The 25,551-nt window shown below is 38.5% G+C and overlaps 1 protein-coding gene across 9 annotated transcripts in view; it reads right to left on the bottom strand.

Moving 5' to 3' along the window:
* The window catches only part of PRUNE2 (prune homolog 2 with BCH domain), a 183,168-nt gene that overhangs the window by 76,431 nt on the left and 81,186 nt on the right, over positions 1-25,551 (bottom strand). The window lies entirely within an intron of this gene.

Genomic DNA, 25,551 nt, shown 5'->3' with positions numbered 1-25,551 from the left:
GATTTATAGATTTTGTCATAATGTTACATTTAAAATAACTATGCTAACAGAATGTTATTAAGGTTGCAAAGTCAAACACTGAAAAATTAGGAAAAGCCACATTTAAGTTGCTTGTGTAACTTTAATTTTGTCCCTTTTACATATGCATTATTATAAAGCCTTTAATTATATTATCACATACTATTTTATTCACAGAATTCCTCCCTCATTCAGTGCCTAATCTAATGTTCTTTGAAGTCATGCAATTCTTTCCAAAATAGTGACAGGTTGTAATCTCCAGCAATAGAGATATGTTAGCTGGTTCTATAAGAAATAGATGTGAGTCAATGTTGTTTTAAAATTTGTACACAAGAGCGGCTATCATAATTCACTGAACAACAAATACACATAATTACAAAGAAAACTGCACCAAATACTATTGGGCTAGATTCTCATTTACTTAAGGCCCCTCTAAACCACTCTGACACTGTAAATGGGCTTTAAAGTAGGTCTAAACATACTAAAGTACACTACAAAATTATGTTGACCTAAATTATGGCACCGTACAGCCACTACAGTAATTAAATCGCTTTTGCATGTCCACACTACTCTCTTTGTGTCAGCAGTGCGTGTCGTAACCAAGGTATTGCACTGATTTAGTTGCCTTATGTCAACCTAACTCTGTAGTGTAGACCAGGCCTTAGATTTTCCAACCTAAACCAGGTGTATCACTTTCAAGTGTTGGTAACAGAAACACATGCAGTACCTATGATCTCTGTCTGTCTTTCTTTAGTTCTCAGTTCTGACAGCCACCCAGTGAAATAATGAGCAAAGTCTGAGAAAACATTTGTATTCTTCCCTTATGCTTGTGCTATTTGTATTTGAGATAATGTATTGTTGTCTTCTAGCTAAGCACAATGTCATATGCTGTGATGGTTCTTCTGTTGCTGCCAAGTTATGCTTTCCCTGAATAAACAGTAGTTCATCATCAGTACAGCACAAATGTATATACAGGTTGGCATTTTATTCCCCACTCCCAATTCCCCAACCCACAACTGACTTCTACCTGATACATTGCTGTTTTGGTTACATGTATACAAATACTATTTATTAATCTGCTCAAACATGTCCAAAAATGTGTTTCATATTCCCTTAAGTTAAAATTAAAACAAAAAAAATTTTGCCAACTGTTTATAAAGTAAAAATATTGTTTTTCTACATTAAAGATGCATGTCCATCTTGCGATTTCTGTGATATGTAACAATGAGATTCAATGAGTGTTAGGATTGCTACACAATGAACGCTGAGTGTTAGAACTATGAGTGTTACTAGGATTGCTACACAAACTGATGGTAGCATCTTATTGTTGGGCATTCATATCAGGTTCCGATAAACTTACATCACAAGTAGTGCACAATGGCAAAAAGCTGTGAGAGACTGTGATGAAATGGTCTGAATTTCCAAAATAAACACATTGCATATCTATTATCCTTTCTGAGGTCCAACTTGGCAGGTGTGCTGAAAAAGCCACGCGTGCACCTACGGGGGGAGCATGGCTTTCTGCCATCTTTTTTCTCCTTGGGGCAGCCAGGGGCCACTGCAGTCTCAAGTGTAACTTAGAGCAGCCTCAAGACCACATAAGTCACATGGGTTCATAAAAATCTCCTAGAGGATTTTATGCTGTCTATGATTGCAGTCAGGCATCCTATGCCAAGGGGCAGCTGGAAGGAGCTGACAAAGAGCTGGTTGCACAGAATCAAAATAATCTAAGGATTCTCCCACAGCAGGGACTTTTCAGTTTATAGTACCTCCTGCCCCGCACCTTCCCGCCTTTACACTACTGGAGCATAAAGGGGACTTAGCATGGGCCAGAATCTGGCCTGAAGCATGTTTTCTGGCCATACAAAGTAACATTAATTAATCTTAATTAGGGCACTAAATTATGTTTCAATCCTGGACCTCATATTAACACTCCTTTTTAGTTTTTATATTGGATTTTTCTCACAGCAGTTGTAAAGGAGTTATTAAACATTCTTTAGAGAATAAAATGATCCAGTTTTTAACAAGAAACTAAACGAAGATGGATTTCAGAGTAGCAGCCGTGTTAGTCTGTATTCGCAAAAAGAAAAGGAGTACTTGTGGCACCTTAGAGACTAAAAAATTTATTTGAGCATAAGCTTTCGTGAGCTGTAGCTCACGAAAGCTTATGCTCAAATAAATTTGTTAGTCTCGAAGATGAATTTGATTGTCAGAATTCCTATCTCCATTGGAGCAGCAAGAGTAGACAGAAGAATTGTCAACAGGCTTTAAACTGAAACACATTACTACAAACAGTGAATGGTCAATATTATACATGTCATTACAGATACTCTGACCAAAATTGGCCAGGTGCTATATGTTAGATTCATGCTCTGAAGTCTGGAGTCGAGCATTCCTTGTTGACAGTGTCACCAGAATGCCAAGGACTGAAAGAAGCATGAGGATGAACTATAAAGATACTATTCCTAGACATTTTCCCTCTCCAGTTCACGGATGAGCAACACTAGGAGGTCAGTATGCCCAGCATTTGCTCTCAACCTCTTGTGCAGATAAAGAGAGGATTGTATCAGCTGACTGGGATTCTTTCTGTGTTTCCACTCACAATTTAGGAATATCAATATGGCAACTTTAATTATTTTAAATGGCACTAAATAAGTTTTAAAATACAAATTACAGAAGGTTGGATATCTTGATTCAGAAAATAATAGTCTAGTAATATTTTTTTTCTCAGCACAGGAGAGGTTGTGGGGAGTTGAGTGCAACCAGACAGCTGGATTCAGCTCCTTGATTCCTGTGATACGTTTTGGCCCTGTTGCAACTTATTGTTATTATTTATTTGCATTACCATATGACTAGGAGCCATAGTCATGCACCAGGACCGCATTGTGCTAGGCACTGTACAAACACAGAGCAAAAGACAGCCTCAGTCCCAAAGAGCTTACAATCTAAGTATAAAACAAGAGACAACAGGTGAACACAGACAAACAAACGGGGGAGTACAAGGATACAGTGAGACAATATTGGCCAGCATGAGAGGCTGTGTTCTAAGCACAACAGAGGCCTACCCATTGTCAAATTGTTTGTAGACATCAGTGAAACTGATTTAAATTAAATGAATGGATTTATATCAGTGAGACTGAGGACAGAATTTGGCCAAAGGGTACCAGACTGAACACAAGCTTCCAAGATGAGGAGCATCTATGGGAGGACTGTGGTAAGGCTGTGTGAAAAGCCTGAACCTCGGTTTGAGAACCATGGCACATTTCTAATAGAAGTGAACCCCAATCCCCTCTTGACTTCAAATGGGTTCTGCATTCTATGAAAATTGCTCACATGTCCATAATATAAACACAAATATTCTAACTGAAACCTTTATGATTTATGCTAGCCAATTTCCATTATTATGTTTAAAAGATTCAGTATTAATAAATTATGGAAATGTTGACAGGCAAATGATTTATGAGAATATAAAATGCATAAATTATACATGTTATTTATTCACTTTTTGTCATTCACTCTATAACTGGTAAACAAAGATGTTTCTCCATTTTTACCAAAAATTGGTTTTCTATTTATTTTCATCAGGCATCCATGGAACTTGTGGGATTTAATATTTAGGACCTGATTCTCATTTACACTAAATCCTCTTTGCACCTACCTGGCAGTGTAAAGGAGGTCTTAAAGTGCATATAAATTACAATTTTTTTTCCTCAGTACACTCCTATTCTGAATTCTACCATCCCAACACGGTCTGAAACTAAAATGGGCAATCACAAAAGACATTAATTCAATCTGAAAGGAAGACTAAAAGTTGTGAAATTGTTACTGCAAGGGAGCAGCAGAAATGGAAATACTCGTTTTTCCAACTTCAAAGGTGTTTTTACTAAATGGATCTAGCTAATTACATCGCCCTCAAAGCTTTTTTGTATCTGGTTCTGTTAGGGTTCTGTGCTATAATAAACTTATATTTCTTCAATTTTCATATATTGTCTGATATGGAGGTAGCCAGTCTGGCAATTTTGGGAAGTCTGACTGTACCATTTATGAATTCTGGTTCATATTATAAAATTGCTGTAGGCATATACCTCCCAGTCCAGAGACAATAGCTCATAGTTAAGGATTATCAGTACCCAAGTAGGCCTTCCTTGGGGAGAACAAAAGAGGAACTGTCTCCTAGGGCAGTGCTTTTCAAGCTATCTGATGCGGGGGACAGGCATTTTTTTTTTTCCAATGTGCACGCAGACCGGCAGCTGATGGCTCGCGGACCGGCACCGGTCCGCTGACCACCACTTTGAGTAGCACTGTCCTAGGGAGTAACCAGTTCTCCTTCAACAGGTAGTTGGGCACTCAGAGTGTGGAATCTTACCAAGGGCAGAACAAAGATACCAAGGTGATGATACTACCTTGTAAAAATGACTCACAGGAGTAAGACCCAGGGAAATGCACAGGAATTTTGGGAAAGAGGATGGTCTGACTAAGCTCAAGGAAGGCAAGCTTGTGGGAGAAGGTTCCATGTTTCAAAATCCAAGCAGTGCACTAAAGCAGAAGGATCCTGGATGACTACCCATTACTCTGGCCCAACCCCAAAGAATGCTCTCAAAGAGTGGTGCAGAAACGGAGGTAGGGAAACACGTGTTGGGTTTATTATTTTTGTGTAGATGTGTGTATTTCTCATGCTATTAAAGAAAGAGCAATAGGGTTTTAGAAACCTGTGCAAACTAACTGTGTGTGTTAAGTGTTACACCTACCAAGTGCGCTCTTTAAGAGGTATACCAGAAGGTGCTCATCTTCTAGTGGAGTTACAGGAGACGGTGTATAGTTGTTTAAGTAATGGAAGAACCTGAGGGGTCAGCACTGGTTTCCAGGGCTGGCCAAGGAACCATGTGGTCACAGCTCCCAAGAGAGGCTGCCATATAGAAGATCTGTACCCCAAGAGTGTGCCCAGAGTCCCTAAGACAGCAGGAGTGCCTGGATTTTGTTCAGACTGTGGAGGCTTAACACACATGGCATTCAATGATTGGATCGTCTCACAGCAATCTGGTGAGTGGCCAAGAGGTGGCGCTTGGTGGAGCTGTGACAGCCAGGGATTCTTATCTTGGGACAAGACAGAAATAGTGGCTTATTTTACATGCCTTCCTTTCATTCCATTCCCCATGATCTTCTGGAAGATATTAGGAGGAAATGTCTTTGAGTTGTGGCTGTGTTGTCTAGGGCTTCCCTGGATGTTTGTGTGTGTGTGACTGCATAGTCTAAGGGGCAGATTTTCAAAGACACAAAGAGGAGCTAGGTGCCCAACTCCCACTGAAAGTCAACTGGAGTTAAGTTCCTAACATGCTTTGGCACTTTTGAAAATCCCACCTTGTGTGTCTAACTCCCCATTGAGACTCTTTCTCCAAGTCCTTAGTATCCAGTGATGGTGAACATGAAGAGCTGGAGGACACAACCCAGAGAATAAAGCTAATAAGGTATTTGGGGATGTGTCATGGACTGAATGAATATTTCCTAAGAATATATAGATTGTCTATTAGTATTTTCCCAGGTCAGCCTTCATATCACATTTTGGCTTTGACAAAGGAGATGCAGTTGGCTTTTTATATTGAAACCACCAGTGCAGTATCCTGGTTCAATTCAGACAGCAGCATAGCATCTCTCCCTACCACAGCTGTATACAGGAATGCGGAACAGCCAGCTCTGTAGTTAAAATTTTGAATTGCACCCAGGGTGGACTGGCAGCCAGGGTAGAGTATAGAGCAGAGAAGTAATGCTCACTTTTGACTGTCCCTCTGATGTGGTAAGCAACCACAGTCTGTACTAGTTGAAGCTTTCATGGGGGCTTAGGTAGTGGACTACAGTAGTTTAGCCTGGAGATGATGAAGACCTAGAAAACTCAGACAAAGTCTGCATTGGAGAGGAAAGGACACAATATCTGAGACAGCTGAGATGATAATAGGAAAAAGAATTTCTGGCTACTGCTGCTATCCAGAAATCTGAGAACACTGATGGATACAACAAGAACCTGAAATTGAAAGCCCACTGAGACAAAGGGTAGGAACACCTATTAAATAGTGAACAGTCATAACCTCATTCATTTCCTCAGAGTACTTTCCCCAGCCACCAGGGTCACTCCCATCTCACAAAATAAAGAATCCCTCGCAAAGTAAACCTGCACCCCTCATTCCAGTAGATTCCATAGTGATTGAGGCAAGACAAAGAGATTCCTGCCTCATGAAGAAAATTTGTCACGTAAAAGCCAAATACGACTAGTACTCTGTATGGTAGCTCAGCATGATGCAGTTCTCTTATTTCTGAGTCAGAGGGCTTCAAGTTCAAATACCAGCTGAGGAACCCAGCCATGCTCCCTCGAATATTACCCAAGTATGTCTCTGAGATGCTGTGCTGCTGATAGTGTCATTCTTCAGAGGAGACATAAAACCAATGTCTCCTTATTCACTCTGTTGTCAGGAAGATTTAAACCATATGGCCAACAAAATGACAACATCGCTCACATTAGTATTACCAGACAATAGCTAACATTATTTCAAATATTTAAGAAAGGCTGCTTGCTAGTACATAAAACTTTCTAAAGTTTCCTGTATAATGCTGGTATATCAATAATGATATATGTTTCATAAAGTGCTTTTGAATAGTCATTTCAGTGAAGTGTGTCCACAAAGTAGCTAAAACAACATGTTGTGCTCTGAGATAGATTTCTGTAATTATTCCAGTTAACATAAAATATAGGCTTAATTTGTGACAAGCAAGATAAATATCCTCTTAAAAAAAAAGATTTTCTACCACTCATCATCATAAGAGTCAGGTTCTTCCAAATGGCAGAGTATCACAAAACTTAGACAATGCATGGGAGATTGGAACTATGGAACCTTTAAGAACAAACTTTCTATAGCTGTGTAAATAATCATCAGTAGAATACTGCATTTATTAGTAATGTAATAATTAGAAATGTAATTATTATTTCCTGCAGAAATGGAAGACTACCAATGATTTCACAAGATTAACTGCCAATTCAAAATTCATTATAAACACTGTAAAAATAAATATGCTAATGGAGTTAATGAAATAGCATAATAAGAAATACAATAAGGGCACAATGAAACAATGGGGAAGGTCAATTACCTATTACTTTTTGGTAAGATTTTTTTACTTTGGTATTTTAGCTCTTGTTGGTTTAAAAACTGTTTGCACAGCACTCTGTAGCTGTAAATCACTATGTATATATTTTATTAGTTTTCATGCTGTCCTTTATTTACTCTTGTAACAAAGGCAAAACTATTGTAAACAGGTACAGTATAATTTTAAATAAGTGTCCCAAACTATGTGGCATAGTGATCAGCTCTTTGCAAGAAAAGCCAATATCTTTGCATTCCTACAACAAACTCCAAACCATTTCCTGAGTTGTAAATAATATCAGGTTGTATACATAATGTATATAAAAAGGCTCATATTAATATTACATGGTGAAATGATGTAAATAACAAAACTGAAGGGTAAAATTTAAAGGAGAATATTTTGTTTTATTTTCCAGGTCATTTACCCAATGTAATTTAGAATGTATTCCCCAAAATAAATTGGAGTTTACGAAATCTGAATAATTTTGAAGCATTTCTAGGCTTGACAAATTCAATAATTGTGTGTCTTTATTTTAACTTACAGAAAGTGGATTACATATGTTTAATAGTACTAGTAAAAATTAAACTATTTTTCTCTGTGCAAAGTAATGTTTCAGCAGTTATAGGAATATTGTCTATTTAACAGTGGTCATGTTTGCAAACCTGAACAATTTTACTTGACAAGAAACCTCTGAACAACACTTAAAAGTGAATTGTAATTTCTCCCTTTCCAGTAACACTTTCTGATTTATGACATCCAACAGTCAATTATCCAAGTGATCACTGTAAATGTACATTACACACACTTCTGAGTCTTCTGAGCTAACTGTGTCAATATTAACCTGACCATATTAAGAACAAACTGTCTCTTTTGTTCTCCACACTTCTCACATGGAGAGCACAATATGGCTTTTGTCAGAGGTGCTCCATCATTCTGGCTCAAGGAAACTGTCAGTACAGTTTGGGATTTGTTATTCATGGGCAGATATCCTGATGGGTCTAATGAAGCCTTTCTGCTGACAACTCATTTGCTAAAAATATCCAACCATCACAAAGTAAAAGTGAAGAATATAACTGTGTCTCTATTATAATTTTCTCAATAAAAGCAACTATTTCTAACCATAATGATCCACAAGTTGAGACGTGCTTTATCTCATTAGACCATCTTTGTATTTCATGGTCACTACTTCTGCTTTCCTGTTTCTTTCTGTGTGCTCCAGAAAACTTTACGACATACTTAAATTGCAATATAATAGGGTAAACACCAACGTTATCGCACACATGCAGAGCTAACAGTCTGTGTGCCATTTGTTGTAAATCCAGACTAATCACCGGAAGCCCCCTCCTGAAAACAGACACAATCCACTTTTATACAAGTTTTCAGGTAAGGTCAAGAAATTGAAAAAAAATTATAGTGAAATCACATAGATATTTATCAGAATAGATGTAAAGCACATAAATGCATTTATTGTTCTAGCCCTCTTTGGTATCCACCACTGGTGGATCTGCTTAATACAAAATCCTTTCCTCTTTTGGAGACCATGAGAGAGGTTTATGTTCATCTGGCATATGTACCAATCTACCTATATGCAATTTTGCTGATCCTACCACTAATATACTCGGTGCTTGGATATGAATAAAGGTAATATCAATCTGTCTCAAAAAGGACCTAAATTCTCCACTCTTTTTATAGCTGCTGTTCTAAACTTCCAGGAAAAGGTCAAGTGAAGGTGCTAAAGCAAAGAACAGAAAGAGAGGTGGTATCTGACAGAGCTGCTTCTATTCTAATCTATTCTATTCTATTCTATATAAGTTCCTATACCACACTTTACTTTACTTACAGATTCTTTACTATAGAATCTGAGAACCTTGTACCTTGAGCTTAGCCAATTAAGGAATTTAAATGTTAGGTCCCATATCCTGAAGTAGAGTTTGAATTGGATACAGAACAATTAAAAAGCACAAAGCCCTGGTGTCTCTGCTGGACATTAATTGTAAGGATAAATTCTTGCTCTTCCTATTCAGAGCTGTGTTGCAAGAATAAAGTGGATTGGTGATAGTTGCGTGGTTCAGCAAGAATCATCCTGCCTATGCAAGGCAGAATAATTGTTCAGAGACGCACAGGGGAAATGAGACAATGGAAGTGAACCAAGAATTCAAGTATAACCAATGAAATTATCACATTTTGTTCAACGGAGGTGTAGCTGAACAGTTTCACTACATTACATTCTCCACATCGGACATACATTTCCTGTTTGTTCACACAGAGTATAATAATCCATGCTTTTTGAAGGAGTAATCCAAAATAAATAGCCTTTATTCACTGTTGATAACATTTCAGATGAGTACGGATTAAAACTCTGGTTTGTCTATTTCAATTTGTCTTTTTAACAAATCACTGTAACTAATTTAAAATTTCTGTGCTTTATATGCATGTAGCACAAGCCAAGATGGGGTTCTGGGAGTGTGTAAACTGAAAAGTTTCAAAATTCTGAAAAAAAAGTTATATAGGTAAACAACCAAATCTCAGTTATATCAACCAGCATTTTCGAAGCTGTTTGGGGCAGCCAGCATATTTTGGCCATACTCTGAGTTTGGTAATAGGAGTATGGCCTTTCCATATGTTAGAAGAAAATAAAAACTGTTATATTGGTTCAGGCCATTGATCCATCCAGTGGAACACCCTGCCTTCAGCAGTGGCCCACGCCTGACACTTCAGAAGTGACTCATCCTCCACCATAATAGACTTACATAAACTGTGTGTTTTCCTCCATAGATAAGAAGAATCCTTCTGTTATGGGTAGGCAACATATACCCTGGACTAGAACATTGATTGATTACTCTTTTCAGAGCCTTGAAGCCCAATTCTTGAAACATTACAGTACAGAAAGTTCACTAATGGGAGTAGTTTCATAGCTTCTTGTGAGAAACTTTGTTAAAGGCTTTTTGAAAGTCTACAAAAATTAACTTAACATGCTCAAAGAATTTTGGTAGAGTGGAGACTCAGAAGCAGAAATAATTGGTTAACTCCTATTGTTTTTGCATGAGAGATAAGAAATGATTAAGAGAGACAAGGTGGGTGAGGTTATATATTTTACTGGATCAACTTCTGTTGGTGGAAGGGACAATCTTTCGGCCTTCACAGAACTCTCTTCAGGATTGGGGAAGGTAACCAGAATGTTATCCCAGACGCGAGAAAAAACTCTGTGAAGGCCAAAAGCTTGTCCCTTCCATTACCTCACCCACCTTATCTCTCTCAGATCCTGGGAGTAACACTGTTACAACAACACTACAAACAAGAAATGATTATTCGAACTAATATTAAATAAACAGCAACTGACATCTGCTAGTGGTGTATAGATTGAGATGGTTTGCACTGGTATAACATGATGGCACTTACTGATTGGCATCATTAAATCCATCAGAGGTAAAGTTGGGTACAAGTTCAGGAGTTAAGGTAGGGACGGAGATGATTCTGAACTGGTGAGCTAGAGGGGAAACTCTCTGTTTACTGTATATTTGCTTGCCACATTTAAGAAAAAAAATGGATTTGCCCAAGAGCCGGTAAATCTTCTACTTGTTAATGACTTGAGGTTGTTTCTTTTTAATCAACACATTGTATCTATTCCTACAGTAATAAATGAAACTGCCATTTTGACTACAAATGTTTTTGTATCTTTAAGTTTTTAAGATTTACACTTCCCCATAGGATGAAGCTCAGCTTCCCTTTTTCAGGTGAATTTTAGGCCTGTAAAATTTGTGTCTATAATGTTGTCCCTGAAAAATAAATTACAGGAGCAAACCAGAGAATTTGCATTGCTAACTGCCTGATTTGTGTCTATATCACAAAACTGTAATCACAAGTACTCAGATTTGTACCCACCATTCTTACTGAGGGCACAAAAAATGGGTACAAATTGTATGGGAGGAAAATTGGATATGGAAAAAAAGAACTCATGCTTTTGAAAATCTAGCTCTATACATCCAGGACAGAAAGATATAATGGAAGAAAGTACATGTCAGGGATTTGCTAAAGCACTGTACTTTTAAATACAGGCCCACCTGCCATTGAAAAGAGCAATTCTATCTATCTGTTTATACCCTTGTCAGTCTTCTTTGTATTACATTTTTCTTGCTAAATAATATGCTAAGAACTTGCATCCAAATGTTCAGTTCTTTTATTAGCTTGTTAATCCACTTAAATTATTGAGAAAACACAAACCTGCCAGGTGCAATCCTAAAATCAATGCTGAATCATGTATAATATTTGATTTCATTGTTGACAGAGGAGGAAGAGATAATAGGCAAAATTAGCATTGGCCACCCTGCCGGGTGTGGTGTACTAAGCTATACAGAGGCATCACTAGTATACATACTGACCAGGAGCTGTACCTTTTAGCCACATAACCCTCAGATGTAAATGTATATGCAATAATTCATACCTTACAAAATAACTTGCATGCAAACACGGTAATAAAAAAACCACATTTCTAGCTGTCAAGAAAATTTCTGGCAAAATTAATCAACCATCCATCCATTCAGGCTCTTTGCATACCCTTTTGTCAAAGAGGGAATACTAAGACATTTCTTTCCTCTTCCACACACTCATTGCAATGGTTTGTAGAATCCATCAAGCTTGAGTTGATTTATTGAACTGTCTCTTAGCTCAGCAGTACAACTACGGCAAATGAACTGGTAACTTTTCCCAAAACAGTCGTGATATCTGCTTTATTTAATTCCTTATAACTTCAGATTAAAGATTTCTTAAAGGGCCTGACAGGCATTCTTCCACAACTCTATATGCAACCTGGTACTGAATATTTTGTTTAAAATTCCATTTCTTAGTGATCCAATGGGTTTGATTTACAGATGGCTGAAACTAATATCAACCTCGCATCTTTACACTAAATAGTGCAGTTCTTCAGTTAGTTTGTCTGCAGAGACAATTACATTTTAATTCAATGTTTTATAAACAGGACAAATAAAAATTGTTTATTTCATTTACATGAGGTGCTTTACATACTGTAGTTTCTCATTTTCATTATCACTCTAAAAACTTGCAGATGTTCAATCACTTAGGGGTTTTATTTTATTTTTTTCCATTTAAGCAAATAAGTTGCATGCAAGCTGAAGTTATTTTCATATTTATTTCAGACATATCACCAGGTAAAGAGGTTATAAAGGATACTTAAACCATAAAGAATACAGATATGCCAACAGCCTGCAATACCGTTTAAACATGGATTTTATCCCTGAGCATCGTCCACTGAACCCCACAGAGCACATTCATCACTCACCAGCTTTGCATTTTTCTTCACAAAGATATATGACCTTTGCCTATTAGATTTCATTAGCAGGGCACCATACAAGGCTCCTCCGCAGATGACAGGATAGAGAGCTAAACATCCTCGCCTGAAGGATTTGTGGGAACAAGCCCATCTTCAATCTTTGTCCCTGGGAGGCACTTTTAACACCTGCCAACCACAGCACTATCATCAGAAAAACATTTAGAGATTTATCTTCAGGCTGGTGATTATAAGAGATAATTTGTTTGGAGTATGTATAAAGTTGGTCTAGCATAAACAAACTAGAGGCTCGAATTACATCACGAACCTCATTAACTATTGATTTAACCACTGCAAAGCCGAGAAAGAACAGACATTATCTTGAAACATTAATTCTTCCTAAACATAATCAAGAAATTCAGGGCATGACTGTTTAAAAATGCTCTGTTTTAATACTGATTTTTACAGACACTTTTACAGACCCCTAGGTTGCAATTGGACGGTAGTTACAAAAATGATAATGCAAATATCTGTAGTTTTCTTTTTTAAAAAGTGCTGTATGTCACAGGTCATCATCATCATACAGGGGATGCAGTTCCCCCTTAACTTCAGTGGGACATTTACCTGAGAACAGCAGGTCTGGACCACTGTAGAAATGTTTTTGGCAAGAGGAAGCTAGCAGTACTATAGATGAAGTTCTTTGTACAATGGGCACCATCAGACACACGTTGCCAAAAAAATGATATACACAGAGTGTGTCTTACACAGAAGATAACTGTTTTTCAGATTTTCAGATAACATGCTCATTCAAGTTAATAAAACATCAGTTCATTTCTGAGCAAAGAGCATATTTATAAAAAATGTAATTGGGTTTACCTCTGAAGACATTAATTCTGTAGTATGATGGGGTGTTCACCCCATACCAGTCTGGAAAGAATGAAGGAAGCTGAGAAAAGGGCCAGTTAGTGAAATAGACCACACATGACGGGTTTAGACTGGAGGAGCAACCCCTGATTGGAAGATAGAGCTCAGCTGAGCAGTAGCAGCTGGGGCAGTATAAAGCCAGGATGCGGGCAACAGAAATTGGCTGCAGTGAGGCAGTCTGCAGCTATCCTCTGTAAATTAGAGCGGGAAGGAGGGAACACAGGAAAAGAGTAAGACCCTGGGAGCCTGACCCAGAGGGAAAGGTATATCCAGAAGATAGAACAGTGGAGTAGAAAGCCTGTGAGTAGAAAGCAGCCCAGTGAGAGAGCAGCAAGGTTAGGGACTGAGCAGACCTTGGTTGCATATTGTAGGGCCCCTGGAACTAGAATTCAGAGTTGTGGTTAGGCCTAGGTAGAATTCCCTACCATCTATTAACAGAGTGGCATTGCCTGGACAGCAGGTCCAGAGACTCTATACCCTGGAAGAAGAAGAAACATCATAGTGACCTGGCCAGATGTCTGAGTTATAAACTAAAAGCTATAGCTCCTGGACTAAGAAAGGGGTTGTAGACAGAAAGAGATCAACAGGTTGAGAGACCACAAGGGGAAGTGTCAGACCTGGAAGAAATCTATACCCCAGGGTCGCCAGGAGGAGGCACCACCCACAGTGAGTGGATCCCATGACACATGGACTCAAATCTCTCCTGTGCCCGAGTGCTGCCTAGCACAGGAAAAGAGAGGGCTATCTGTGCACTAGTTAAGTTACAGCTCCTAGACCAAGGATAGTCAATTATTTTTTGTCAAGGTCCAAATTTCTCGGTCAAGGTCCAGACTACAGAGAAAATAATAAAACAACAACAACAACGATAATAATAAGTAAATAAAAAGACTTCAGGGTCTGTTCGAAAGCATTTGTTGGTCTGTATCTGGCCCACAGTCTGCCCATTGACTACCCCTTTCCCAGACCCTGCACTGGCTGACATTAGCATCAGCTAGAGAAGCCTATGGACTGCTCTAACTTATACCATTGTTGGCTTGACCTAGCAGAGTTCTGTTCCACCATGCCTCTGGCATGTCCTCTCCCTTCCCCTCACTTCTCCTGAGATGGAGTGGGGGGTACCTGGTCATGAGCCATCTCCATTAGGCTTATGCCAGCCAAGTATTCGCCTATATAAGGAAATTCTCTGCTGACCCCTTTGCACAAAGTAGCTAAATTATAGTAGAGAATCTGGCTTTGTGTTTAAGTTTAGGTTGCTTAGAATTAACTAATTAGCTACATCCTGATTTGTTTGTACTTAATATCCAGATGTGAGTGTTTCTTAGATTAGGGTGGGTTGTGAAAGTAATCGGAATCTTCTGGATCGCATTGCAGAGCTTTTCCAGAGCGGAAAGCACCACATATTCAAAAAGAAGAGAGCAGAAAGTTCAGCAAATAAACATCCAGGATATAAAAATTTCTGTATAATTAAGTGATAAGAATAAACGACATATAAATGTAAATGTACATCATTTCACTTAGCATGGTTGGATATCCAGAAAAAATGGAACAAAGGAAACAACTGTGGTTGAAAATATTTTCTTTATCAATGATGCTGTTTCCTATAGAGAAATACAGCTACAGTGCCAAATGTAAAGCCAGCTGTAAGGGTCCAGATTTACATACCTTTCACATTCTTCTGGCTCACTCTGCATTTAAATTACACCAACAGAGAATTAACCTCAGAATTTGGCCCAAAGTGTCAACTTAAAATCCTTCTTAAAAGAGCCAAACTGTGGATTGTATCTAACAATGTCATATTTCCTTCATTAAATTATCAGCTGGCGTTTATGCGAAAAAAGCTACTCAGGGCAATAATAGTAGGTGGGGAAGGGGTTTGGCCCTCAATGTTCTTTGCTTAACAGGGTATATTTTTGACAATTTTGCCATTAATGTTTCCCCAATATCAGCCCCTTAGTCTTTCTCACTTCTTCTGGCAGCCTTTCTTCGAGTCCCTATCTTCAAGGAACTGCTGCTCCCTTCTCTCTCCTCACTCTATCTCACATTTTGTTTGACTCCTTCCCACATTCATTCCTTCATTCCTCCAATCACACTCCCTCATCCAGAACTGCATTGTAAACCCAGGTCTGCAGGACCAGGCTCGTGGACTGTGTGTTTTCAAGCCCACGCTTAAGTGTCCACACTGCATTGTAAAGCTGGATGTATAACTGCTAGTAGATCTGTGTCTCTGTCATGCTAGCACATCCATACTGCACTACACAGACCTTCTGGCTCAGGTCTGTGGTTTTAACTGCATCCACACTGCAAAACAACAGGCCTAGTCAAAGTGGGACTCTGCCTCTGACTCACCCTCCCCATCCCCCACCCCAGCAGGGTTCTACAACCCAGGTTCTGAGCTCTTGCTGACCTGAGTCAGACTGATTTGTGTGTGGATGGAACAGGGACTTAGACTCAAACCTGAGTCAGTGCCTATGCTTAATGTCAAGTGTAGACATAGCCTTTCTTCTTCTACAGTCTCTTTCTCCACTCCAGTACTGCTGCCACTTCCCAGTGCATATTCTCTCCTTTAGACACCTGGTAATGCTCACAAGCTTCATGTCACCATTTCCAAATTTGTCACTCTTCCTGTTACTGGATGGCCAGCTGGAACTGCTGATACCCATTCTATTTATTTGGTTAGTTATATCTAATATTTAACCATCTGAAAGTTTCTGAATCCTCAGGTTGGGCATATAGCTAGTGCTCCTGTCACTGTTATCTTTCTTCTATCTCCCCTATTCTGTCCTTGTGTTCATATTGTCTTCTCTTAAATTATACCATAAGATCTTCAGGACAGGGACCATGTCCTTCTACTTGTGTGCACAGTATCCAGCAAAATGGGGCCCAGACCTCATTAGGGTCTCTGGCACTACTGCAGTGCAAATAGTCGTTACTTTCCCCATCTCTCTGAATCCCCCTGAATTCATTACTTACTCATGTTGCATTCCTAGACAAATACAGCCTGATCCAAACTCTACAGAAGTTAATGGAAAGACTCATTAGTATCAATGAGCTTTGGAACAGGTCTGTATTACTATTTAAGTACTTCTTGCCATGATCAGCTCATTCAGCTGAAAATTGTCAGTAGCCATAGCATTTCTGGAGGCCTGCGATTAGCAAAATGTACCACTTTTATGGAACAGCAACCCCACAAACTTTCACAAGGTGTGATCCCATAAATAAATTCTTAATCAATGAAGCAGAATGGGTATGTAATTTACCTCAATATATTAGTTCAGCCCTTAGTACCTGATAGTCAAAACAATGTTCCACTCACACTATTCAAAAGAGAGAGAAATATAATTATAGTATATATTATTTTTAAGTACATTTGCTTCCCGTAAAATGAGCTGAATTGGCATCACTGAACTGAACCCTACTACTTTATTATACATTCAGCATGGGCAGCAGCAAAATAGACATCATCACATTTTCTTGTCACTGAACAGGAACCTTGACCTGGAAAACTTCTGAGGTGAAAGAGTAGTTCATTCTCCATGCCCATTCAGTTCTTAACCTCTCTGCTGAGGCTATCCAAGGTTCTGATCCAGTTCCCACTGAAGTTAAGGGAATCTTTCCATTAACTTCAATGGAGTTGGATCTAGTCTAAACGGGCACCATTTGTTATTATGACTGTTTCAGTGACGTGGACACCTGTCCATTAGGAACTGGACAGAGATGACCAAATATTTTGGATTAGCCACCAAAAAAGTTCCAATCTGTTTACAAAGATTATAGTTAGCAGTTCTTTATAATTCACTGAAGTTTTGATAAGGATACTAATAAGCACTCATGGTTACGCGAGTTAAGAGATGCCTTCAGCAACTCATTTGTTAAACAGTCAGTTCCTTCAGATGAGATATAAGAGTCATTATCTACCCAAGCAAGAAAAAAAAGTTATTTGCAGATGCTTATCCTATGCCAGGCACTCAGCTACACTTAGTGAAAGCTCAGCAACTATGTATGGATTTGTTTTATACTGAAAATGGCCAAAGCAGAAAAAGTAAATGTTAAATAATCAACGGTTCTACAAACAAAATATAAGCAGAGTTACAATGAGTGGATTGCATAGGTATTAATAAGGAGAGAATCTGGCTCAACTGTATTGAACTGAAAGCTATCAACATGCAAAGCCTAATTCTCCACTGTTCTACAACTTATTCAATTGTATATTTGATAATGGTATGATTTTGCACTCATTATGCACCGGTATAAATGGCTACACAATGTGCAAAACTGTGTGTCTAAGTCCCAGAGTTTCTAAAATAACTTATTTGAATTTCAGGGTCAGATACACTGCTCTAGTGGCATTAAAGTGATAAACTTGGCTTAACTGACCAACTATCGCAGTGGCACAAAGCAGCTGGAGAGTACTGGTGAATCTGGCACATATTCTCCATTTGCTGCTTGTATGTAACACCCAATGGTTATAAATGAGAATGTGTACGCGGGTGACTGGGGGAGAATATCCCTCTTTCTCTGGGAGTTTAGTAAAGAGGTCAAATCTTGTACTTGCTTGTAAGTTTCCATAAATAGCTAGAGGGGCTTACAAAATATGTACCTCCAGATAGGCTCAACATCCAATCTATTCAGCCTCCAAAGATGATACTACACTGATCTTGGTACACATTATGTCCACTTGGTATTTCCACAACAGCACAAAGCAGATCTAACGCTGGCCTATGTGGCTGGTGGAAACTTCCACCAGCAGAAGGAGGGGGTGTTCATGTCAAGGGTGACTGCTCTAGCAATCATTAGATGATATGACAGCCTTTAGGGGCTGTGACTTTATTGACATAAACTGTGACCATACAGATCATTGTTGCAACCACTGTTATATATTTGCAGGAAATATTGTACAAAGGTTGTTGTGTGGTGTCTATAAAAAGGTTATGATTTGCTGGTTATGATTATGCTATCCGTATGTGTGTATCATTTTTGTAGCTGAAATTATGAGTATTGGCTATGTACTTATATCTCAATGTGTTTGATTTTAAGTAGCATTAGTGAAGCATTTGATCAGCTTCTTGAGAAAGGAATTTGCAGATTAAGTGCCCAATCAAGAAACACTTAACTGACAATGGACCTTGGGAGACTCCAATCCACATATGAGAAGTCTTCCTGGGATGTTCAATGGCTGTCGCCTGCATACTGAGTCATGCATGGATATGTGTCTTGCCCAGGTGGCTACAAACTCCATCTTGCTCCTGTGATTTTGCACAGGAGAACAAAGGGGTTTCCGCCCACAAGAGAGAGAATATAAAAGACCCTGGAAACCTCTCCATTTTGTCTTCAATCCTTCTTCTTAACTCTGGAGGAACCTTGCTACACTGAAGCTCTGAACAAAGGACTGAATGACCCATTCAAGCTGTGGATGCACTCCAGAGACTTGATTTAAGCTGCAGTTTATTCCATCGCTGCTATAAGCCTAAACCTAAAACTTTGCCATTAATGTATGTAATTGATTCCATTTAACCAATTTTAACTCTCATCTATATTTCTTTCTTTTTATAAATAAACCTTTAGATTTTAGATTCTAAAGGATTGGAAACAGCGTGATTTTTGGGGAAGATCTGACTTATATATTGACCTGGGTCTGAGTCTTGGTCCTTTGGGATCAGGAGAACCTTTTTTCTTTTACTGGGGTATTGGTTTTCATAACCATTCATCTCCATAACAAGTGGCACTGGTGATACTGGGAAACTGGTGAGTCTAAGGGAATTGCTTGTATGACTTATGGTTAGCCAGTGGGGTGAGACTAAAGTCCTCTCTGTTTGGCTGGTTTGGTGTGCCTTAATAATAAAGGACACCCAGTTTTGAGCTGTGACTGCCCTACTCTAAGCAATTTGTCCTGAATTGATACTCTCAGTAGTGTCCCACTAGAGGCCTCAACATTACAGGGGCTCTTTACTAAGTGGCACAGGTTAGAACACCTTAAAGCCAACCTCTCCTACCATTTAGGTCCTGAGTCAAGTGCTGTCTGGCTGGTCCCAAGGATCATTTCCTACATGAATAAAGGTGGAGGCACACTATACAGAGAACACTTATGAAGTTCATTCCCATTCTACAGCTAGTACCATCTATAGCATTATTTCTCAATTTAAACATAGGGAATACCACTCAAACTTGTAATATCTCTTATCACAGAGATTCACTTTTAAAGTGCACCTGCAGTACATAGCCATACACAATACACTCTGATTCTGTATATAAAGTTATCCTTCAAGTCTTTTCTTGATCTAAGGAAAAGGCTAGAATATGTTGTGAATGAATCAAATGGAAAGTTTCATGAAACAAAGTAAAGAGCCAAATTCTCTTCTGACGGACCTCCATTGACTTCAATGGAGCCAGATGAGAATTTGAACCCAAATATTTAAATATAATTTTTCAAATTCAAAAATTGTTTTCATGCATAACAGTAATGAGGCTAATAGAGGAATCAGCACACAAAGCAGGAATGTGTTCATAACAGGGAGCAACACTTGTAACTCCTGATTCAGCAAATCACTTCAACATGTGCTTAAATCCCATTGAAGGCAAAAGTGCTTAAATTCCTGCTTAAAGTTACAAAGGTGTTTCAGTGTTTTCTAAATTAGGACCATAATACAGAACATTCTATTGCTTTCTACCAAAGAGTTGCACATGCATGGAGGAAATTTTTTTATTTTTAATTTTTACTTCTTAAAAGATGCAGGAAATTCCATACCTGAAAGTTACACTTCTGCAATGCAAAGCACTAAGAGGCCAGAAAATAAAAATGTTAAGGCTGTACAACCTTAACTCTGTGCCCCTATGTGTATGCATTATGACAGGTGGCCTAAATCACCATTGTGTTCCTCTGGTTTCACAGTGATGCAATTCCATTGATTTACGCCAGCACAAAACTAGAGTAAAGCAATAGTGAATCAGACCCATAGCCTAATAACATAACTACATGCTATATTTGTCTCCAAACCCCTGCCTCATTCAGTGGACAACATGGATGATGATCAGTGAATATTTTTCTGTTCTCATCGTTCAGTTTGTGCTTTTTTTTATTGTATACCATCTAAATCCTAAGGATTTTTAAATACAAGATATGTGAAGCAGAAAACTCTCATAATGCAGGGACATTCTTTGGTACTCCCTGGCTTCTGAATGCATCTTATCAGTCTTTAAGGTAGCTTTTCTAAATGGATATAGGATATATTGTATCAGAGTAGCAGCCGTGTTAGTCTGTATTCGCAAAAAGAAAAGGAGTACGTGTGGCACCTTAGAGACTAACAAATTTATTAGAGCATAAGCTTTCGTGAGCTACAGCTCACTTCATCGGATGCATTTGGTGGAAAAAACAGAGGAGAGATTTATATACACACACACAGAGAACATGAAACAATGGGTTTATCATACACACTGTAAGGAGAGTGATCACTTAAGATAAGCCATCACCAACAGCAGGGGGGGGAAGGAGGAAAACCTTTCATGGTGACAAGCAGGTAGGCTAATTCCAGCAGTTAACAAGAATATCAGAGGAACAGTGGGGGGTGGGGTGGGAGGGAGAAATACCATGGGGAAATAGTTTTACTTTGTGTAATGACTCATCCATTCCCAGTCTCTATTCAAGCCTAAGTTAATTGTATCCAGTTTGCAAATTAATTCCAATTCAGCAGTCTCTCGTTGGAGTCTGTTTTTGAAGCTTTTTTGTTGAAGTATAGCCACTCTTAGGTCTGTGATCGAGTGACCAGAGAGATTGAAGTGTTCTCCAACTGGTTTTTGAATGTTATAATTCTTGACGTCTGATTTGTGTCCATTCATTCTTTTACGTAGAGACTGTCCAGTTTGGCCAATGTACATGGCAGAGGGGCATTGCTGGCACATGATGGCATATATCACATTGGTAGATGCGCAGTCTACCAATGTGATATATGCCATCATGTGCCAGCAATGCCCCTCTGCCATGTACATTGGCCAAACTGGACAGTCTCTACGTAAAAGAATGAATGGACACAAATCAGACGTCAAGAATTATAACATTCAAAAACCAGTTGGAGAACACTTCAATCTCTCTGGTCACTCGATCACAGACCTAAGAGTGGCTATACTTCAACAAAAAAGCTTCAAAAACAGACTCCAACGAGAGACTGCTGAATTGGAATTAATTTGCAAACTGGATACAATTAACTTAGGCTTGAATAGAGACTGGGAATGGATGAGTCATTACACAAAGTAAAACTATTTCCCCATGGTATTTCTCCCTCCCACCCCACCCCCCACTGTTCCTCTGATATTCTTGTTAACTGCTGGAATTAGCCTACCTGCTTGTCACCATGAAAGGTTTTCCTCCTTCCCCCCCCTGCTGTTGGTGATGGCTTATCTTAAGTGATCACTCTCCTTACAGTGTGTATGATAAACCCATTGTTTCATGTTCTCTGTGTGTGTGTATATAAATCTCTCCTCTGTTTTTTCCACCAAATGCATCCGATGAAGTGAGCTGTAGCTCACGAAAGCTTATGCTCTAATAAATTTGTTAGTCTCTAAGGTGCCACAGGATATATTGTAATTACACTTATACATAATAAGGGTGAAATTCAGGGTCGTATGATAGAATTATAGCCATATTTATATATATTAAAGGTGTATATTATTTAAGCAATTCATGACAAAAATATTACTGCTTATTTTCTCTAAAAGTGAACAACTGGCACAGCAAGTAGTTTCCAAGTAACTTCCTCAGTATTCTTCCCACTCCAACATCCTGAAAAATATTAAAATAACTTAAAGTGAAGTACTTTCAAGCCCAACTCGAGTGGCTGTTTGTTTCCAGCTTCAGGCAGCTCCACTGTGCTGTTTAGCACAGCTGCCTCCTTATCACCCAGCTGGCAACTTTAATGTCAACTAGAAGAGACCAAAAATACCAGCAATAGTATGGGACCTCTGGTAGGAGGGGAAATCGTAATGTATTGGCAACTGCTTCAGCAGTGCTAAGATATTTAAGATGTTAAAACAATACTGATTTCTTTCCTACTCACTCCCACACCCAGGAATGTGCTCTGTGCTGTTGCCACTCTGGGTTTTCTTTGCATAATAGACATACACAATACACAATAGTAAAGAACATCTGACAGCCCTACTGACATGCAGGGGAAGGAAGATATATTAGTCTCCCTTTCAACTGGGCAACGGGGTGAAGATACACTGACACCTCACTTCCTCTCCAGAATGGACCACGGGGATAGTATTAGAGAAAAATGAACAGATGAGAAATATCATGTGTATGTGTGTGTGTGTTTATGTATGTGAGTGTCCACATGTACAAACATTATTTATAAAGAACTCTCTGACAAGGTACTCAGAGCACTGTAGAGCAGTAGAATAAACATTATAAAAGTATAAAATAAAACTAAAATAAAACAAAACATCATGTACTCAGAGACAGGAAGAAGTAAATAGTACACTCAGCAAGAAATGATTATCCCATGTTTAAAATGTTACTGTTGAAATTAAGGTTTAGGCTGCTACAGTTTCTCATCCACCAGATGGCGAACTTGAAGCATCAGTGAATGATAAGACAATATATAACTGCTTCTGGAGATTTAACTCTAATATTTTAAATTGTTCCTGTAAGAGGAGAGTTGCTGTATTATATTTGACTGCACATTTTTCAACATCTCATTAGAAATCTGACTCATTCTGGCAGAAACATGAACTGTAGCCTGCCCCTCCCTGAAGGCAGTTGGCATCCGATATGTTATCTGAATCTGTAAACAGGAATAGGTGACAGTTTCAAGTACATTGCAATAATTTAAAAATAGTAGGATTGTTTGCTTTTTGTTTTTTTTTTTTGACCCTTAAATTACAAACTCAGTTTTAATATGGAACTATTTGATCTATGTAGGATGTTATATTTTTGCCAGTAGACCCAAAGTGATGGAGAAAACCTTACACTTATTCAGATCAATTTGTTTATATTTGCCCAGTGACATTTAAACTGGAGACTATGCAGCATTCCTCAAAGCTTGATTGGCTGGTGCAAGCAAAGTACATAATCGGTACTAATCTCCTAGTCTGTTGCCACTGTCTTGTTTAATCTAAAGATTTTTGGTAAAAAATATTTAGAAAGAAATGCTGTTCAGAGCAAATGATGCATCAAATTCAAAGAGGCCATCAAGATTGCTAATGGATTTTAATAGCAGCTATTACAGCATAATGGTATTTTCCCAACAGCTGTTTGTTTATAAAAATTTCAGTTTACAAGACCTTTATGTCCAATCCCAGGAGATATTTCTCAATTCATTTATAATCATTTGCTTCAACTTATAAATAAATGCTGTCTTATTCACATTGTGTGCAAGAGATTTGACGAACTTCTACTTCAATTAAATTGACAGTGAACATTACAAGCTAAATTTATTAATAACTCTTGACTTTACTGACAAAAGTAAAGTTTTGTTGTTTTTTTTCCTCCAGTTAGCCCTGAACACCCACTATAGGTAAAAGACAGCAAGCTGGATTCTATTGCATTTTTTGTCTCAGACATGATTAAGTTCCAAATAGTTACATCTGTCCAAGACTTTTCAAGATAATGAAATGGCACAAGTATCACTAGGCATAACTAGAAAACCATGAGGTTATCTGGCCTGCAGAATCTTTATCAATGGCAATGAAGCATTAGATAGAAAATATCCTGCCTGCCTTTCAGAGCTTGAACTGAATTAGCAAGTCAGGCAGTTAAAGAAAAAAAATTAACTTAAAAACTGAACATATTTGACTTGAAATCACTGATAGGACAAACATGGAATCCCACCTTGCCATTTTCATGGAGTCACTTTTCAGAGTAGAACCACCTTTAATAAACGTGATTTTTTTTAGGTAGTAATTGAGTAGATAATTGGGAAAGGAAGTTAACTATTAATTGAGAGGGAGAGATTTAGTAATTATATTGAGGATTTTTAAGAGTAGAAAAAACTTTTTGAGGAAGGCCCAGAGTGAGCCATTGTTTTACCCAATCTTCTCCCTGCCTCTTAAGCATTGTGCGTATGGAATAAATTTGTAAATAAAAGTTAATGGTGCACTGTGGCTAATAGTCTTTATTTTACTATATATCTTCATGGACAAGTTATTTCCAGAAACATCCAGATCTAATTAATGTTGCATGTAACTTGTTATTTATAACATTCGAGGGTCTTTCAGGATGTGACTAAACTGGAGAAAATAAGTATGCATTTTACTGCTTTAGATATTTTTTCTCTTAGACACTAGGTGGCTCTGACTTTCCAGAGAAAAGAAGACGTCTAAAATTCTCAGCCATAACAATGACTTAGTTTTCTCAGGTAACAGGGAAATACCTGACGCTTTATAACAAGGATTCTCCAACTTTTTCAGAGTGGAACAAACCTGTGTAAAGAGCTTGTTTGTGAGCCTGTCCTCTTTGCTTGATCGTAGCTCACCTCCTATGTCACTCCTAGCTTTGCAGACCACCTCTCCCATTCATGATCACAAAAAGTCTTTACTACACTTGCTCAAATAACTTCAGCAATTTCGAACATGGAAAAACAACATTAGGAAAGTAGGTAAGTATTTTTAATGGTCTTTAATGTAATTAGGGTTTTTTCTTACTATTGTATCTGTTTCACATCTGTCCTGTTCCTCTTGCTCTCCCATATTGCTTGGGTTCTTACTCCCCTGAACATGCTACCCACCCTGCTAGTCCTCTTCTCCTCCTGCTCTCCCCAATATTCTTCTCTCAGCAGTGGCTCCAATCTCAGAGAACAGCTTATGTGTCTTACAAAGCAGCAGCCCTTAGTAAAGACAACTAGTCTTGCTCTTTCACCTATGGTACAGACCTCTTGGCTCCTCTTTGCATGTAAATGTTTAGAAGCCTCTTTAATTAAGGAGGGTCAGCCACATGTGACTAGCCATCCTTCTGTGGGCCACCAGCACTGGAGAACACACGCCCAGGTTTGACACAGAAATGCAGACTCAAATGTTTGCTGATGTTCTGTCCCACATGCACCCATACTCAAGGTTACAGGGCTTGAAGTAGGGCTGCTAAATTTGCTTTTCTCCATCTATAGGCACAGAGACTGTATTTCATGACAATTTTACTGCGGCTCACCTGTGGAGTTGGTTTCAAGGGTTTCCTTCTGGGAATTGCAGACAGTCAGAGGTTATCCTGTGGAGAA

The sequence above is a fragment of the Dermochelys coriacea genome, chromosome 5 (genome assembly GCF_009764565.3).
Source record: "Dermochelys coriacea isolate rDerCor1 chromosome 5, rDerCor1.pri.v4, whole genome shotgun sequence".
Classification (NCBI taxonomy): Eukaryota; Metazoa; Chordata; order Testudines; family Dermochelyidae; genus Dermochelys; species Dermochelys coriacea.
Note: the sequence above shows the minus strand (reverse complement) of the source record. Positions and strands in the feature narration are given on the sequence as shown.